Source organism: Hyla sarda, chromosome 2 (genome assembly GCF_029499605.1).
Source record: "Hyla sarda isolate aHylSar1 chromosome 2, aHylSar1.hap1, whole genome shotgun sequence".
Taxonomy (NCBI): domain Eukaryota; kingdom Metazoa; phylum Chordata; class Amphibia; order Anura; family Hylidae; genus Hyla; species Hyla sarda.
Window position 1 is genome coordinate 262,003,116 of NC_079190.1, and position 19,063 is coordinate 262,022,178.

A 19,063-nucleotide genomic window follows, 5' to 3' on the forward strand; every position below is an offset into this window, starting at 1 on the left:
ATTGGAAACCACTGACAACTATAGGTACACCTTGAACTTTTGCACTCAAACACATTAAAGCATCTGTAAAGCACCATATTTGTTTTCTAGAGTATAGTATGACTGAAATATGGCATGCAATGGAACATCATATCAATGTACAGTATGCAGGCCATTTTGTAATACAGCTATGCACACATTGCTCTTTTATGAGAAAGCGGAAGAATTGCTCTTGTAACAGAAACATTTCCAACATGTAGTAAAATGTTGTCCAACGTGTCCAATAATAAGCACCTTCACCAGTAACTGTTGCAATCTTCTTCATGTAAAGAGGTTACGTTAAAGGGGTTATTCATAGATAACCACTTATCACCTATCCAGCCACCCTAGTAATCATGAAAATAAGGGTTCATTGCCCTCTTGTGTGAATGGAGCACTCTACCATTTTTTTTCAATCTCCTGAAAGGTACACTTTAAAATCGCTGCGGTTTACTTATTCACTTATGCTGCATTTATAGCACAAATTTCTACACCTGGGAACCAGTCTTATTTATCTGAATAAGGGTAGTTTCTGCAGCAAGCTCAGGGTTTTCTGGAAACCCCATCAAGATAAAAGGGACCACAGCAGAAACCTCTGTGTGTGAACACTGGCAGTATTTTGTAGCATTGCTTGCAGTATTGTCTTTGGTTATTATAACAGGGTTTATTTTAGTGTTCTTGGTTTTATTTTTCAATCAAGTGTTAATTCAAAGCAGGGGTGAGGAACCTTTATTCTGCTGAGGGCCATTTGGAAATTTATGCGATCATCCACAGGCCATAAAAATGATCAACATAAAAAATTAGCCAACGATATTTGATCACACATTTAGTTAGCACACCCCAAATGTGATGGCTCAACCTGCTTCCCTTTAGTGAGGTGTGAGATGTTAGCTGCTGCTTTTTCCATGGTTTGCGTTAGTCAATCTGGTAGGTAGGTGGTAGGTGTAGGTAGTTTGCCCATCCCTGTAGGAAGTTTGCCCCTGAAGGTAAGACCTCCTCGATTTACTATGTATGTAGGACCCCCTGTAAGTAGTTTGCCCCTCCCTCCCATATGTAGGCCCCCTGTAAGAAGTTTTCCCCCTTTATGCATGACCTTCTGTAGAGAGTTTTCCCCCTGTATATAGATAGGTAGGACCCCTACCTACAGTATGTCATGGCACTCTGCTTGGAAACTACTGGCAGCCCAAATGGAATGCTGTTGCAAGCCTTAAACAGTCTGTGGGTCAGAGCTTCCCACCCCTGCTTTAAAGCCTATAGGGAAATATAAAAGGCATACAAAGCTTTGGCTTGTAGGTATCTGGCTGCAACATTTTGGTGCCATAATTCCGGCATAAAAAGGTACTAGTATTGCTGTTGTCTGAGACAAATTTTAAGCACGTTCTATACTTTCTCTGAAACTTATATGAGATTATAGCAATAATGACTGGGAGATCATTGGATAGATTCATGACCAGTCAGGACCCTTTCTTCTTTCCCCAATTACCGCTCTAGTGGGTTCTTACCAGTCAGGGTGGACAAGTTATCAGAGGATCTCAGACCACCTTAAGGCTTCATATATTCATCTAATTAGATTCTTCTTTGTGCGCACTGGATACACTGCTGTTCCCTTGTTTTGCTGTCAGATGCATAGCAGTGTATTATACATTGCTGAGATTGTAATTTTCTAATTACATGTCTGGGTTAATTCCTGAGCTAAAATTAAATGCAAAAACAAAACATTCTTTAGATTAATTAGTGATATTAAATCGCAGTCTCCCTGCTTCTCCTGCGCTCGCCCAGCTCTGCTCTGCCAATTATGCAGACCTGTCATTGCTCCTAGGGAAGTGACAGAGTAAACCTCAGGCTGCACACGGCCCCTGACATGTAAAGGCCATCAGAACAATCACATTAGGACCAGCCTATAGGAAAGCCTTGTATGTGACCAATCCAAGCCTGCTTCCAGCTAACCAATTGCAGCCTGCTTTACATCCCATCTACTAAACTGCTTCGATGGGGTTTAAATGTGGTACCTTAGTGTGATGCCTAGTACAGCAAGCAAATCAACACACTTTACTGCACACATTGCATCTGGAATCCAGCAGCGGCCACAATCTATCATTTATTTAATGAATCTGACCTGTCTGGTAGAAATAATGCAAACACACACAGCAGACAGGCAGAGCATCTCACGTAGAGAAACTGCATTCATTTCCAATTAGTGCTCAAGTTCTCCGATTTTAGACAATTATGCAATGCCGGGATAAATCCTTTCATCTGGAATTCTCAGCTGATGTGACAAATGGAGCGTGCAGACGTACTAAAAAGACTGAGGAATTGTGCTTAAAAAGAAGCAGCTCCTGATCCTGCAGACACACAAAGCAATACATGCAAGGTAAGAAAATGAATGGCGTAGAATAATAGCACAGCTCCTATGTCTTCCTGTTATCCGGGATTCCTTACTCTCCGATATTTGTCATATCTTTCCTCTAAGTGCATACTGTTCTCAATCTCGCATGCTGTATTAAACTACTGATGAAGTGGTCAGTGAGGAACCCACATTAATACTACTGTTATTCTCTTTTTTTCTTAAGTGCTGCATACACCTTTTATACTGAAGTGTGTAGGATGCTGTTATTATAATTCAGTTTTTAGGATAGGGTCGGATTAAGATTTGTATACATTTGTATATATACACCAACTGTCACCGCAGCCTAAATCAAACTGACCAATAGGAGCAAAAATCACTTCACATAAATTGACAAAATGGTAGTAACCCTTATCGCTGTACCTGACTGCTGTAAATATATATATATATATATATATATATATTTATATTATTTTTTTTGTTTTTTACCTTTTTACCTCATTGGGGGAATAGCATGTGCAATGTGCAATATGGTAAAAATTATTTCTGTACTTGTAAAATATCTCGGTCACACTGAGATCGAACTCAGGTTTATGGATGTTTTCCAGTTGCTTGGTCTATGTCTAGTTTTTCAGAACCTCACAGGATGTGTTGGTAATTTCGGTATTGTCTAGCTGTTTGATCCTATTAGTGTAGAATTGCTGGAGAGAGAGAGCATAATAGTGATGTATAAACACCTATACTGTATATATTTATTGATCTAGAAATGTAATAAATGTTAATTGCCAGGCTGGAGGCGGCCCCACAAATTCAGTATATTGCGCTGATCCCTGCCTCTCAATCAATATAGTGGCTGCTTGTGATAAATCTCTTAAGTTCCGGGTGTAATGAAGGCTTAGTGTTTTGGTAAGTGCTATTGTTATTGTTAGCTACAAAACACTGAATTTTAACTCCTGGAAAAAAAAATACTTACCATTTTAGGCTTTACATGGCGCACCTGTATAACATAATATGTTTCCATTGCATCTCTGTAGGCAAATAATACAATCTAAACCTATTAAACCCATTAGGAACTGAAAATCCATAATAATGGTTACCACATTTTGTGCTTTTTCCCTACCCCTCACAAACACTCTGCATGCATATCTGCAGGTCTGTATTTAACAGATTCTAATTGGAATAAGTCACATAAATATATGTACATGTAGATGTAAACCACAGATCTAAATGAATTGTGGTCCGGTACGTGAGATATTTTGGCTGACACTTCTGATTTCCAATTCCACTTAATCAACATGTTTTCTCTGGGATGGCAAACATGCATGATTCTTATTGTGTGCGGGTGAGATAAGGGGTTGCCAAGCACCTCTGGCACCGTTATTCTTGAGAGAACAGAAAAAAATCTAACTAGTCCAATACATTTAAATCCATCAGGGGAAAGTCTGGTAGCCCCCTATAGATATTAGAATGTTGACCAATAGACAGCTTAAGGCTACATGTACAGTTGCATTTTACGGTCAAACCTTCATTCCTTGTTTGATTCTAGCAATAAAAATGTCAGTAAATATTAAGGACACAGGGTTCAAAAATGATCACAGAAATAGAAAAAAGACAGAAATAGAGCTAAGACACGTGAACATTGGTTTATTTTATAACACAAACATTTTAATGAAATGTTGTGTAAAATTATATAGAAAATATAAGATGAATTCAAAATAAACAATGTCAACGTGTTTTCTTCATGAAAAAATACTTGGATGTGTCTTCATAGGTCAATAGGTCCCAACACAATACATTATTGATGGATCACCAGTTAACGAAAACCACCAGCCATAGAACAGCTGATGCCAGCAGTCAATTATTAGTTCAGCATTGACTCCTTTTATAGTAGTGGAGCCAATCAGTCTTAAGAGAATAGAAGGGGAATAACTTAAGAGTGACTAAGATGCACATCTGTGTAAACACTTCTCTTCTATTTTCTGAAACGTACACAAATCATATATATGGAGATAAGGAACCATTTCTGTCAGCTGATAGCTATTGAAAGTGTATGGCCACCTTAAGTTTACAACACATTATAACCTCAAAAGCGCACCCAATCTGGTCTATGCAAATTTATCTGAAAGTATACAGTACATTTTTATACATATGCATGCATTTACATTTTTTCTGTTACTGTATAGACACCTATAGTCAATCTTAATACACTCGCGTTCTACCTCCTATGACTCCACCTTCACAATACTAGCAATGAGGTTCTCATCTTAAAACCATCATAGGCCAAATTCATTAAATAAGGTTCCCAATAAAGGGAAATGGAAATTCTCCACTCTGAGCATCGCACAATCACAACTCTAGCCAAGGGCTTGCATGCTGCGGGTAGTCTCTAGTGCTGGTTGAACTTTCCAGCTGGAAAACACTTGCAGCTAGCTGATTCTTCACACTCGAGCTGTAGTACACTTAGATACGCTGTATTTCCAAGTGTATTATCTGAAGTAAATTGCAATCTCCTTGCTGGCCCTGCAGGTTATATATTGTCTTTGTCAGGCTTGACTCCACTGACTGACAATATAGGCTTTATTCTGTATTTCTAAGATTTGCTCTTTTTGAATGGGTAATTGGCTGTAATGGATTGACTGGGCCTTTAGACCATATATTGTATTTCTCAGGCTTTCACAGATATTCCCTGTCCTCAGCCCCTACACAGGCTTTTCTCAGGATAGCTTAATTGACAAAGATAGCATATTTATTGGCCTTCATAGCCCATACCCAGAATATGGCTTATAACTCAACTCATCTGTACTTGCAGGAGGCTTCAGTAACTTCATGTCTTCACTAGGGGGGCGGAGGTCCTTCTCATGGTGGCCCCTTCCTCTGAATCTCCTGGATGGAAAGTAGAAAGAAAGAAAAAATTACAAAAAATGGTTGGTTTGAGAAAGGGGGGGGGGGGGGGAGGTATATGTGCCTATCTCCCCGAAACGCGTTGCCCTTGCAAATTTTTAAGGTTTTATAAAGTGTTTTACTAATAAACCATCCTCAACTACGGACGCCTTCAGAACCTTCTTTAGGTGAACTATGATGAATTATTCCCCACTACTGAAGAAAAGGACCTGAGATAAGCGGACGTGGAGGGGTGGGGGTGGGGGGGGGGGGGGTCCAATATATTATGCTTTGGTCCCCCCCCCCCCCACTGAGGATTGAATGATGATCTCTGTTGTTTTTTTATTTTACTTCCTTCATATTATTTCCCTCCAACTGAGCCCAATCACCTTATTTTTATGTTTTGTTTGTAGTGGATGGAAGGTAGGGCTTCTTGTAGGCTGTTCTCCAGTTAACTGGGAGTCTTCTGGAAGACAGTCTCTCTAATGACCTCTGACTGGGGCCTTCAGCCAATGACTGGCCATGGTGTAGAACAGCCACAAGCCATGTGTTAAAAGGGAACAAGAAGTAGAGAGCAGCAGGGGCACGTATTGTAATGACAGCAGTAGGTGACCGGTAAGAGGAATATAACCCTAGACAAAAAGACATAAAAAACAGAGACAGGTACTCCTAGCATTCTTTACTCAGTTACTCAGTAGATGTATACATGTATAAACCAGAAAAAATGGATCCACACTCGATCTTCAAGTTAAATATCTTTACTGATTTATAGGTATTGTCAGTCTTAAAAAAAAAAAAAAAAAACATAAAAAAACAATGTGTAATAACAAAGTAACACATTTTGTGGCCAGGTAAAAAAAAAAAGGTCAGCGTTAGTGTTATAAAAAAATATACCTGTAAGGAAAGCCTAAACAGCAGGGAAGCTGTGTTAAGCTGTTCTTTTTGGTGTTTTAAAACACTAACCATGCCCTTTTATAAATTATGTTTTACTTAAAGAAGTGGCTCGTGCAGCCACACAAAAGTGTTACGGTATTTTTTTTTGGACTGACAGCACCGATATACTAATAAACAGCTTTCAACAGAAGATTGTGTTCGATTGTAAAATGTCGCTCTCAAGAAGGGATCATATTTATGTGGTTGGGTCAGGGGAATATGACTAATTAGATTGCCAGGCTAAGTTATGTTATGTAATACAGGACCCATAGACTTCCATGATGCCCTCTGTATGCGTCTGGTATTACACAGAGACGTACAGGGGTCTTTCTATTGGATTCTATAGTATTTGTGGTGTGTTCCATTAGATGCCAATATACTGAGGTATTATCCCCTTGTGGCACCATAAAGTGGCACATAGGGTGCCCACTACTGCATAGAATGGAGTCTAATAGACTCTGAATGCCTACTTTTGGTTTCACGCATATGATTAGAAGTGTCTTTCAATGCCTGAGGAATTCTACCTGTACTGTAACACACGAGAAAAGCTCTGTAGACTGTTCTAGGTTCCTTTTTTTTTTTTGTAGCACAATCTACATCTTGCAGTTAGACCGAGCAATGCTTTATCCTTGCACATATAAAATGAATTGTACAGCAAATAGTGCACAATATAAAAATGATATATAATTATTCAGTAAATATTACTTTGCTTTTGTCAAACCTGAAGCAAAATGGATTTTTTTTACATTGGCAAAGAGTTCACATAGCTCAGGCATAACTTTATAAATCTAAGAATAGTAAATTAATACATTATACTTCCACTAATGCTGTACTGTAAAATCTTGTAAAATGTGGTATATTCTATAGTAAATTATAGTGTATGAAATTTAAGGGCATTCAGTTATACTATTCCATTTCTTCAAGGAATAAAAATATTAATAACAGGTCTTACTTTGTCCGTAACTTAGTTATACTTTTACATATAAAGCTGGCCATACCCTGGAGGTTCTGAAAAAATGATTTAGACCATTTTCCGCAGATCAGTGGCACCAAAATAACAATAATCAAAGGGAGACATCTGTGGAAAATAAACTATTTGCTGTGTTGTGGTTAGAAAGTCATTCATGTCAAACAAAAGATCTGAATTACATCAATGGAAGCTCAGAACAAGTCACAGACCACAACAGTGATGGAACAGACATTTCTTGATTTAACATTTGGTGTCAACTACAACCATCATTGACCAACTATGAATGACAAATTGTTAAGAAAACAGCCATGTACTGCCATCTTCATTCCCTCTGAGAAGCAAGGTGGCAGTTGTGTATTGTAAGAATGTTTTGGATTATGGGAGAAAATATACAAAATTACATCCTTCACAAACTATTAGCCCTATAGCGGTCAGATACAACAACTGAGCCGTATTCTCGCGTAATCACAGATAATCACAAATGAGCAATTGAAGAGTCTTTTTTAGAATTGTTAGGTAAGCTCAGCTTTCAGTTTTTCCACCGTTCTCACAAATAAAAGCTATATTGTGAATAGATGTCACACAGTACAAGGTTTTACTGTTAGATCCTTTGCATGTTCTTTTGACCACCGAAAAATAGTAGTCCGCTGTCTATTTAGCTATCAAAACAAAAAATTAAAACATGACCTAAAATGTTAAAACATGACCTAAATGCTGTGTGAATTCAGCCTTTGAATGTTTTTGCACGCACACTCAATGGACACCATGTCTAACACATGGCTCATTTACTTGGGGAATTTAATCCTTTGCACTTAATATTAACATGCCTAGTCACAGCCAAATAATTCTCATATGGACATGGCATGTTGACCTTTCTAAAGCCATTCAATTCTAGTAGCAGTAGATGGCAAATGTACGTGTGTGTATGTATATATATATATATATATATATATATATATGTATTTGTCACAAGCAGCATTGCAGCCAGAGGTGCTGGTTGCGAGCGCGCTCCGGCCCCGTCCTCCCGTGCTGCTTGTGCCGCCGTTTGCGTCTACCCCCCCTCCTAGGTCACGCGCGCGCCAGCTTTCTCGGATTTAAAGGGCCAACGCACCATTGATTGGTGCTTGTCTGGTCCTGTGTCTGTTTAACCCCACAGTTCCTTCCTGTCATTGCTGGATCTTTGTGCTCACTAGCCCTAGAGAAAGCGTTCCAGTTGTGTGTTGTCTAAAAGTCTTCCTGACCTTTTTCTCTGTAACCTGACCTTGCTCCTGTGCCGCCTGCCCTCTGACCTCCTAGCTTCGTTCCTGACCACGCTCCTGTGCCACCTGCCCTCTTGCCTGTCCAGACTATGAGTTTTCTCCTCTTACCTGTGCCGCGTAACACCTCAGCAGCCTGCGTGGACGAGTTGTATCAGGGGTAGCGACCTGGGTGCCGCCTGCTGCAGCAAGTCAATCCCGCTTTGCGGTGGGCTCTGGCGAAAACCAGCAGCACCTTAGACTTCGCTCCCTAGTAGTCCGCTGCCTATTTAGCTATCAAAACAAAAAATTTAAACATGACCTAAAATGTTAAAACATGACCTAAATGCTGTGTGAATTCAGCCTTAGAATGTTTTTGCACGCACACTCAATGGACACCATGTCTAACACATGGCTCATTTACTTGGGGAATTTAATCCTTTGCACTTAATGTTAACATGGCTAGTCACAGCCAAATAATTCTCATATGGACATGGCATGTTGACCTTTCTAAAGCCATTCAATTCTAGTAGCAGTAGATGGCAAATGTACGTGTGTGTGTATATATATATATGTATATGTATTTGTCACAAGCAGCATTGCAGCCAGAGGTGCTGGTTGCGAGCGCGCTCCGGCCCCGTCCTCCCGTGCTGCTTGTGCCGCCGTTTGCATTGCGGGACGCGCCCGCCTGTGAACACCGGGCTCTCACTCTCCTCTCCGCATCTCTATCCCCTGCATTGTTCCCTGCTGTCGGTGCGTCTACCCCCCCTCCTAGGTCACGCGTGTGCCAGCTTCCTCGGATTTAAAGGGCCAACGCACCATTGATTGGTGCTTGTCTGGTCCTGTGTCTGTTTAACCCCCACAGTTCCTTCCTGTCATTGCTGGATCTTTGTGCTCACTAGCCCTAGAGAAAGCGTTCCAGTTGTGTGTTGTCTAAAAGTCTTCCTGACCTTTTTCTCTGTAACCTGACCTTGCTCCTGTGCCGCCTGCCCTCTGACCTCCTAGCTTCGTTCCTGACCACGCTCCTGTGCCACCTGCCCTGACCTCTTGCCTGTCCAGACTATGAGTTTTCTCATCTTACCTGTGCCGCGTAACACCTCCGCAGCCTGAGCCTGCGTGGACGAGTTGTATCAGGGGTAGCGACCTGGGTGCCGCCTGCTGCAGCAAGTCAATCCCGCTTTACGGTGGGCTCTGGCGAAAACCAGCAGCACCTTAGACTTCGCTCCCTGGTATGGCCCACACCATCATCCACACAGGTTCAGCGGATTCACTGCTCCACTGCCGTTACAGTATATATATATATATATATATAGAAAATATATATATGTGTGTTTGTGTGTGTGTGTGTAGATTATGCTTTTTGCCTTTGTTAAAATTTACCAGAGAGAAAAAAGGATTCCAATCCTGAAACATTAAGTACACTTAACAGACTGGAACATGTCCACAATACATGATGCCTTTCTATTGATCACTCCTCATTCAAGATAGTGATTGCAGAATCCCAGAGGATGTTAATGACAATATTGCAAAGATGGAGAACATGATTTCCTGAAGGCAGTATTATGAAAGGAATAATGGAAATAAGGAAAACATGCCAATAACTATGAAAACTGTTATTTCCTAAAGTTCAAGCAGTACTTAAATGGGCACTGTCATTTGAAAAAACTTTTGGCATATCCTAGGGACATGTCATGCAGGAGTCGATCAAGAGAGCAGGCCGCTAGAAGTTTGTGCTCAGCGCATTCTCTCCTGGCTCCTTGTTGTATGATCGAGACACACGCAATGTAAGTCAATGGAGCGTGATGAATGTCAATCACGTGATGTAAGTTAATCACATGACCCAGAGTAGGGAGAGGAGCGTTTGGGCTATTTGGTCTTCTCCCAACTCGTTCTCCTGATTGGCGGAGGTCTGAACACTCAGACCCCCACTATTCAAAACTTTCGACATGTTAAAAGTTTTCTCCTTGCTGGAGAGTTTTTGAACTTTTCTCACTGTACAATGTGAGTTTAGTCTCTTATACTGTTCATAAATCTCATAGTAAGTAAGAAGTACATTTTCTTTGCCTGATGAGATATTTGCCAATTCACTAATCAGCATTAGGTCGCATTGACAAATTGTTTTGCCAGTTTTGAGATTAGCGATAGAATTTAAAAGGGTTATCCACCATAAGGTGATATTAGTACTTACCTGCCAGAACTGGGTTTTCCTGTTGGATTTTATTCTCTGAACTACACATCCCACAGTTCCATGCTTGAAAGTTTGAGATCACTTTCCTTCTTCCCACACATTAGCCACCCCACCCCTTGAAACACAATGGGGGACATTTCCTAATCTAGTCTATTCTGGGTATGCTTATAGACCAGCGTATGTGATAGTCTCCTGTCTATTGTGCTCCTAATTTATCAAAGGTCTCACAGCCCTTGATAAATTCTGTGCTCAGACTTCAGGGTCTACAGCTTAAACGGCATTTAGACCTGCTCCAACATGGTCTGACATTTCAGTGTATTTTGGGCAGATGCGACTTGTCGCACAAAAGTCGCACTTGATAAATTCAGCACCAATGCATTTTCCAATGCATTTCCATCTAAAATAGACTTGCATGCATCATGTTCTAAATATCCTCTACAGCAAAAGTCGCTGAAAAGTCGCACATATTTAGACTGCGACTTTCTGTGCGACAAATTTAGACAGGAAAAACCAGTCTAAATCCTTTGATAAATCTCCCCCAATGTTTTCTAACCAGGGGGCCGGCAAAATTGAAGCAGGACAGGCTCCTTCTGATCAGCTGACTAGTGATGTCAGGTCTCGACGCACTATAACCTGGGGAATTCCTGAGACATGAGTAATTTTATATGCTGTTAAAAATAAATATTGGGGTGAAAATCACAGAAGAATTGTGAGAAAACTGTCACACACAGGTACAGACACTATATTATGAACTATACTAACTTTACAGTCCCTGTAGCACAGGGCTCAATTCCTGCAGGAATGCATGGGAATGGAGTTCCTGCACTCCAATTTTGTCAGTCTTTACAGTATTAATGTGGAGACATTTCTTACTTTATGTTGCAAAATTGTTAATTTATGTTTCTAAACTGCTTATCAAAAATGTATTACTTTCTCCATGTTTCGGAAAATGTCCACTAACCTCTGCCAATTGTCATTTAGGGCCTTTTAGCTATCGATCATTCATGAACATGTGACAGAGTTATTCGCTTCAACTTTTTTAGTATTATTATGCAAGGTTTTGTGATTCCTATAGATAGTGCAGTTCCTTCATACCTGTTGCCTGAGAGCGCTGCCTTAGCTTGCTTTCTCCCCCCCGTTGATTGCAAAAATAGAACAGTCATGGATTCCTATGGCAACCTCTCCTACTCGTTCACATAAGTTAAATGTAATGAGTTAAAAAGCTAAGGCTGAAAACAATATGAATGTAAAATGGTAATAGTACATTTTCTGAAGAAATGGCCTGTGTCCACTTGGAAAAACTCATTTACAATGTTACGTTGAATTTGTAATATTATTGTTTGGTCCAGATCCAGATTCCCTGTGATCTCAAAAAGAACAATCAATGCCAGTCTCAAGGCTCCATCTGCTATTTCTTGTAGCTGGGAGCCTTTGGTTTCTTGTATGGATTTTTACTTGCTTTTACCTCTTTGGGCATTTGAAGAATTCTGTTGATATAAACTATGACAGACAGTATGAACACCTGCTCCTCAAGGTCTTCTGGTTGACTGCTGTAAAACATGCATTTTCTATTAAAATGACAATACAAAACATGTAGTCAGACATGAAGTTTTAATGCCTGACTCTACACATGTATGCACACATATTTTATTTACCACAATGTCATCACTTTGAGTTATCTATTTACACGTGTATGTCTTCTGTCTGAATAAGTATGTGCGGATTTCCTAACCCTTCACCAGTTTCCTTACACAATCCAAGAAAATGCTGATAGGTCCAGAATTTGCCATTGGCCCCACATGATTCTAGTTATGCTTCTGGCACTGAGGAAAATGTTGAAGCTATATGGGCCACAGAACACATTGAAAATAGAAATACATCTTGAATAAGGTTCACACAAAGTTCTGGAAAATCCAAGATATGTGTTACGCCGAGCGCTCCGGGTCCCCGCTCCTCCCCGGAGCGCTCGCTACACCTTCCTCACTGCAGCGCTCCGGTCGGTTCCACGGACCCGGGGCGCTGCGATACTGTCTCCGGCCGGGATGCGATCCGCGATGCGGGTAGCGCCCGCTCGCGATGCGCACCCCGGCTCCCGTACCTGACCCGCTCTCCGTCAGTTCTGTCCCGGCGCGCGCGGCCCCGCTCCCTAGGGCGCGCGCGCGCCGGGTCTTTGCGATTTAAAGGGCCACTGCGCCGCTGATTGGCGCAGTGGTTCCAATTAGTGTTTGCACCTGTGCACTTCCCTATATCACCTCACTTCCCCTGCACTCCCTTGCCGGATCTTGTTGCCTTAGTGCCAGTGAAAGCGTTCCTTGTGTGTTCCTTGCCTGTGATTCCAGACCTTCTGCCGTTGCCCCTGACTACGATCCTTGCTGCCTGCCCCGACCTTCTGCTACGTCCGACCTTGCTTTTGCCTACTCCCTTGTACCGCGCCTATCTTCAGCAGCCAGAGAGGTGAGCCATTGCTAGTGGATACGACCTGGTCACTACCGCCGCAGCAAGACCATCCCGCTTTGCGGCGGGCTCTGGTGAAAACCAGTAGTGGCTTAGAACCGGTCCACTAGCACGGTCCACGCCAATCCCTCTCTGGCACAGAGGATCCACTACCTGCCAGCCGGCATCGTGACAGTAGATCCGGCCATGGATCCCGCTGAAGTTCCTCTGCCAGTTGTCGCTGACCTCACCACGGTGGTCGCCCAGCAGTCACAACAGATAGCGCAACAAGGCCAACAGCTGTCTCAACTGACCGTTATGCTACAACAGTTACTACCACAGCTTCAGCAGTCATCTCCTCCGCCAGCTCCTGCACCTCCTCCGCAGCGAGTGGCCGCTCCTGGGATACGCTTATCCTTGCCGGATAAATTTGATGGGGACTCTAAGTTTTGCCGTGGCTTTCTTTCCCAATGTTCTCTGCATCTGGAGATGATGTCGGACCTGTTTCCCACTGAAAGGTCTAAGGTGGCTTTCGTAGTCAGCCTTCTGTCCGGAAAAGCCCTGTCATGGGCCACACCGCTCTGGGACCGCAATGACCCCGTCACTGCCTCTGTACACTCCTTCTTCTCGGAAATCCGAAGTGTCTTTGAGGAACCTGCCCGAGCCTCTTCTGCTGAGACTGCCCTGTTGAACCTGGTCCAGGGTAATTCTTCCGTTGGCGAGTATGCTGTACAATTCCGTACTCTTGCTTCAGAATTGTCCTGGAATAATGAGGCCCTCTGCGCGACCTTCAAAAAAGGCCTATCCAGCAACATTAAAGATGTTCTGGCCGCATGAGAAATTCCTGCTAATCTACATGAACTTATTCACTTTCGTCCTGCCGATAAGAACATTAGGGCCGATGCTCTCTCTCGTTCCTCGGATGCCTCAGAAGTTGAACTCTCTCCGCAACACATCATTCCACCTGACTGCCTGATCTCCACTTCTCCTGCCTCCATCAGGCAGACTCCTCCAGGAAAGACCTTTGTTTCTCCTCGCCAACGCCTCGGAATCCTCAAATGGGGTCACTCCTCCCATCTCGCAGGTCATGCGGGTATCAAGAAATCTGTGCAACTCATCTCCCGCTTCTATTGGTGGCCGACTCTGGAGACGGATGTTGTGGACTTTGTGCGAGCCTGCACTATCTGTGCCCGGGATAAGACTCCTCGCCAGAAGCCCGCTGGTTTTCTTCATCCTCTGCCTGTCCCCGAACAGCCTTGGTCTCTGATTGGTATGGATTTTATTACTGATTTACCCCCTTCCTGTGGCAACACTGTTATTTGGGTGGTCGTTGATCGATTCTCCAAAATGGCACATTTCATCCCTCTTCCTGGTCTTCCTTCTGCGCCTCAGTTGGCTAAACAATTTTTTGTACACATTTTTCGTCTTCACGGGTTGCCTACGCAGATTGTCTCGGATAGAGGCGTCCAATTCGTGTCTAAATTCTGGAGGGCTCTCTGTAAACAACTCAAGATTAAATTAAATTTTTCTTCTGCATATCATCCCCAGTCCAATGGACAAGTAGAAAGGATTAACCAGATCTTGGGTGATTATTTGCGACATTTTGTTTCCTCCCGCCAGGATGACTGGGCAGATCTCCTCCCATGGGCCGAATTCTCGTATAACTTCAGGGTCTCTGAGTCTTCCTCCAAATCCCCATTTTTCGTGGTGTACGGCCGTCACCCTCTTCCTCCCCTCCCTACTCCCTTGCCCTCTGGTCTGCCCGCTGTGGATGAAATTTCTCGTGACCTTTCCATCATATGGAGAGAGACCCAAAATTCTCTCTTACAGGCTTCATCACGCATGAAGAAGTTCGCGGATAAGAAAAGAAGAGCTCCCCCCGTTTTTTCCCCTGGAGACAAGGTATGGCTCTCCGCTAAATATGTCCGCTTCCGTGTCCCTAGCTACAAGTTGGGACCACGCTATCTTGGTCCTTTCAAAATTTTGTGTCAAATTAATCCTGTCTCTTATAAACTTCTTCTTCCTCCCTCTCTTCGTATCCCTAATGCCTTTCACGTCTCTCTTCTCAAACCACTCATCCTCAACCGTTTTTCTCCCAAATCTGTTCCTCCCACTCCTGTTTCCGGCTCCTCGGACATCTTCTCCGTCAAAGAAATTCTAGCATCTAAAAAGGTCAGAGGGAAAACCTTCTTTTTAGTGGATTGGGAGGGTTGTGGTCCAGAAGAGAGGTCCTGGGAACCTGAGGACAATATCCTGGACAAAAGTCTGATCCTCAGGTTCTCAGGCTCCAAGAAGAGGGGGAGACCCAAGGGGGGGGGTACTGTTACGCCGAGCGCTCCGGGTCCCCGCTCCTCCCCGGAGCGCTCGCTACACCTTCCTCACTGCAGCGCTCCGGTCGGTTCCACGGACCCGGGGCGCTGCGATACTGTCTCCGGCCGGGATGCGATCCGCGATGCGGGTAGCGCCCGCTCGCGATGCGCACCCCGGCTCCCGTACCTGACCCGCTCTCCGTCAGTTCTGTCCCGGCGCGCGCGGCCCCGCTCCCTAGGGCGCGCGCGCGCCGGGTCTTTGCGATTTAAAGGGCCACTGCGCCGCTGATTGGCGCAGTGGTTCCAATTAGTGTTTGCACCTGTGCACTTCCCTATATCACCTCACTTCCCCTGCACTCCCTTGCCGGATCTTGTTGCCTTAGTGCCAGTGAAAGCGTTCCTTGTGTGTTCCTTGCCTGTGATTCCAGACCTTCTGCCGTTGCCCCTGACTACGATCCTTGCTGCCTGCCCCGACCTTCTGCTACGTCCGACCTTGCTTTTGCCTACTCCCTTGTACCGCGCCTATCTTCAGCAGCCAGAGAGGTGAGCCGTTGCTAGTGGATACGACCTGGTCACTACCGCCGCAGCAAGACCATCCCGCTTTGCGGCGGGCTCTGGTGAAAACCAGTAGTGGCTTAGAACCGGTCCACTAGCACGGTCCACGCCAATCCCTCTCTGGCACAGAGGATCCACTACCTGCCAGCCGGCATCGTGACAATATGTTCTTAATAAGAAGCAACCAAATGAATATATAGGTTAGTGGAAAAATCAGGGCAATCTATATTATATTGATATGAATACCTGGTCCTTTTGAGTTTAAAAGTCCCGTAGGTGGTCTGAACCATTGATTGACAACCTTTCCTTGAGTAGGAACACCTACTGGATTAAGACCAAAGTAAGACGGTCCAAATCTGGAATAGTTTTCCACAAACCTATATCAATACTCCTTCTCTAGAACATGCTGCCGGCATATGATAATACACCCCCACCAAGGTTTTTGTTCCTGATCTGCAGAAAGATACATGTACATTTTTAGTTGTCATTCTCCTAGTTGTCACTGAAAGCTTAAAGGAAATTTGTTATCAGTATCATCCGCACTAACCTGTTGTACAGGCTTTTAGTGCAGGTGACACTGATAACAGTGATACCGGTCTCCACTCCAAGCCACCATTCCACCGCAATCCCAGTTCTTTGGTTCATGCAAATTACCTGCTTGGGGAACAAGGGGCATTCCCAAGCTCCATGTACTTGGTGACATTTGCCCAGCATTATTTTATTAATGCCTCTGCAGAGTAGAGCCCCATTCTGCAGCAGAGGAGGCTCAGCACAAGGGAGGAGACATGAATAGGAAGATGCTGGCCAGTGAACGTGCACAGGGTGCTTAGGTACGCACCCCCCCCCCCCCCCCCCCCAGCACCAAGCACGTCATTTGCATGTACCGGAATTGTGACAAAAAGGAGGCACAAGGTGGGGACAGGTAAGCCTAATTGTCATCATGGTCACACCCACACTACAACAGGTTAGGTTGATTCCCTTTATATTAGTCACTTCCACACCCATCTCCATAATGAGGAACTTAATATACCATACATTAACAGATGTACTGTACAATCCATCCAGTCATCCATATGCCACCTTTTCAGATGAGTTTGAAAATTGGAAACATGCCCTTACAAGCAGTTGTGCATGCTCATTTGAATGTAATACAGCTGCAGGGTGTGAACAATCCGTAATACAGTTTATCTAACTTCATTGGCTGATCTTGGGCCAGACATTGCAAACAATTCTTCCTACATTCATTCTATGCAAACACTGACCAAAAGGGTAAAATGTAGCCCCCTACTATTGTTTATAGTTTACCAAGGATAGTACTGGAAGGGGAGTAAAGGTGCCCATTCACATTCAATAGCCAACAGGTAACTCAACTGATCCTCCCCCTCATACACATGGAAGATCATCTTGGCTATACATACATTTATTCTGAATAGAGAGAGGAGAGGTAAGCTACTGGCATACTCCTATGACTTATCTTCTCTGAAAACAAGAGGGTCTGGCAGTTGATTTCAGCATGCCTGATGCTTACCTTCCCCCCAGCATCCCGAACAAAGCTTACTATATGCACCACACTTTCTCTGCAAACATTTTTTAAAAATTAGTAAGTCTTCACAAAACAGAATTTCTCTCATGAACTAGCAGTCTTCTTGCGTATCCTTAGGCTATTTACAACTCGTATCACAGAGAGGGAATACTTAGTCCGGAAATCAATAATTCACAGAAAAGGACCTAAAATCATACTTTATTACATGCCCCTAAAAAGAAATCATTCAGATTTCAAAAAGTTGCTCCAAGAGCCACACAAACAAAAAATCCAGCAAACGACACTTTGGAGCAGCCAGCTCCCAGATACAGTGCGACCGATAAAGCATATAACACAGTGCGTGCTGAATGATAAACAGACCAAAAAAGTCAAATAATAATACATACAAGAGTACCACGGTAGAGTATTCTGTACCGTAACCCTAATGGCTCAGGTAGTGGCTTGGGGCGGGACAACAGAGAGGGAGGGGGGCAGGGACCTGATAATCCCTATTCCTAGGTCTACACTCAGGGGCGTAGGAACCGGGGGGGACGGGGGGGACGGGGGGATGGATCCCCCCCCAAGAATTGAGGCTGGGGGACCGATAATGGCTTCATTCCCCCCCAACCCCCCCCCCCCGCTCGCCGCCCACTGCCCGCCGCCGCTACTACTACTGTGTTTGTGTCAATCCGGTAAGAAAATTTCAAATACTACTACCTGTATTCTTCGGCAGGCCCCGCTGATGCCTGCGGCCTGCACGTATTAATTCATTACTTTCCCTTTAGGAAGTAATGAATTCTGGGGGATGAGTGAGGCAACATGCCTGTGCGCAGTTACGTACTGCAGCGTAGCTCTATTTGCCCGACAAAGAAGAGCTGTGTCGCAGTTGGAAAAGAGCCCTTCACCAAGACGGTCGCCTGCAAGGTAGCTCCTGCTGCTCCAGCTTAATCTATGGCCGCCCGCCCGCCTGCAATGATATTTCTCACATGAATCATCATCATTCAGCTTTCTACTAGGAAAGCTGAGTGAATGATGATTCCTCTGAGAAATATAATTGCAGCCATATTTTTTTCACCCAGCTTTCCTAGACTGTCTTCGGAACAGCAAAGTTTGCCTAAATATGTGGTAATATTTATTTATGCAATGTTTACTGTATTGAAGTCTAGGAAAGCTGGGTGGAAAAAATATGGCTGCAATTATATTTCTCACAGGAATCCTACTAGGAAAGCTGAGTGATTCCTGTGAGAAATGTAATTGCAGCCATATTTTTTTCACCCAGCTTTCCTAGACTTCAATACAGCAAACATTGCCTAAATATATATTACCACATATTTAGGCAAACTTTGCTGTTCTGAAGACAGTCTAGGAAAGCTGGGTGAAAAAAAATATGGCTGCAATAATATTTCCTATGGCTGCTGTTAGATTTGTGCAATTATATTTTAGGTGTTACCGCATATGTAGGCAAACTTGGCTGTTTTGAAGCCTAGGAAAGCTGGGTGGAAAAAATATGGCCGCAATAGTATTTTTTTCGCTCAGCTTTCCTATGGCTGCTGTTAGATTTGTGCAATTATATTTTAGGTGTTACTGCATATATAGGCAAACTTGGCTGTTTTGAAGCCTAGGAAAGCTGTGTGGAAAAAATATGGCTGCAATAATATTTTTCACTCAGCTTTCCT

General features: G+C 43.5%; 1 protein-coding gene across 4 annotated transcripts in view; it reads left to right on the forward strand.

The window, feature by feature from the left end:
* Positions 1-19,063, forward strand: part of LOC130356054 (mannosyl-oligosaccharide 1,2-alpha-mannosidase IA-like) — a 257,376-nt gene that overhangs the window by 37,157 nt on the left and 201,156 nt on the right. Inside the window, exon 1 of one of the 4 annotated variants that reach the window (XM_056557081.1) lies at positions 1,978-2,389. The exons of 1 other annotated variant lie outside the window; for it this stretch is intronic. The gene's annotated coding sequence lies outside the window, so the exon portion shown is untranslated. Of the gene's footprint in view, positions 1-1,977; positions 2,390-19,063 lie in introns of those variants that run through there. 2 more of the 4 variants (XM_056557083.1, XM_056557084.1) reach the window with 2 other exon arrangements.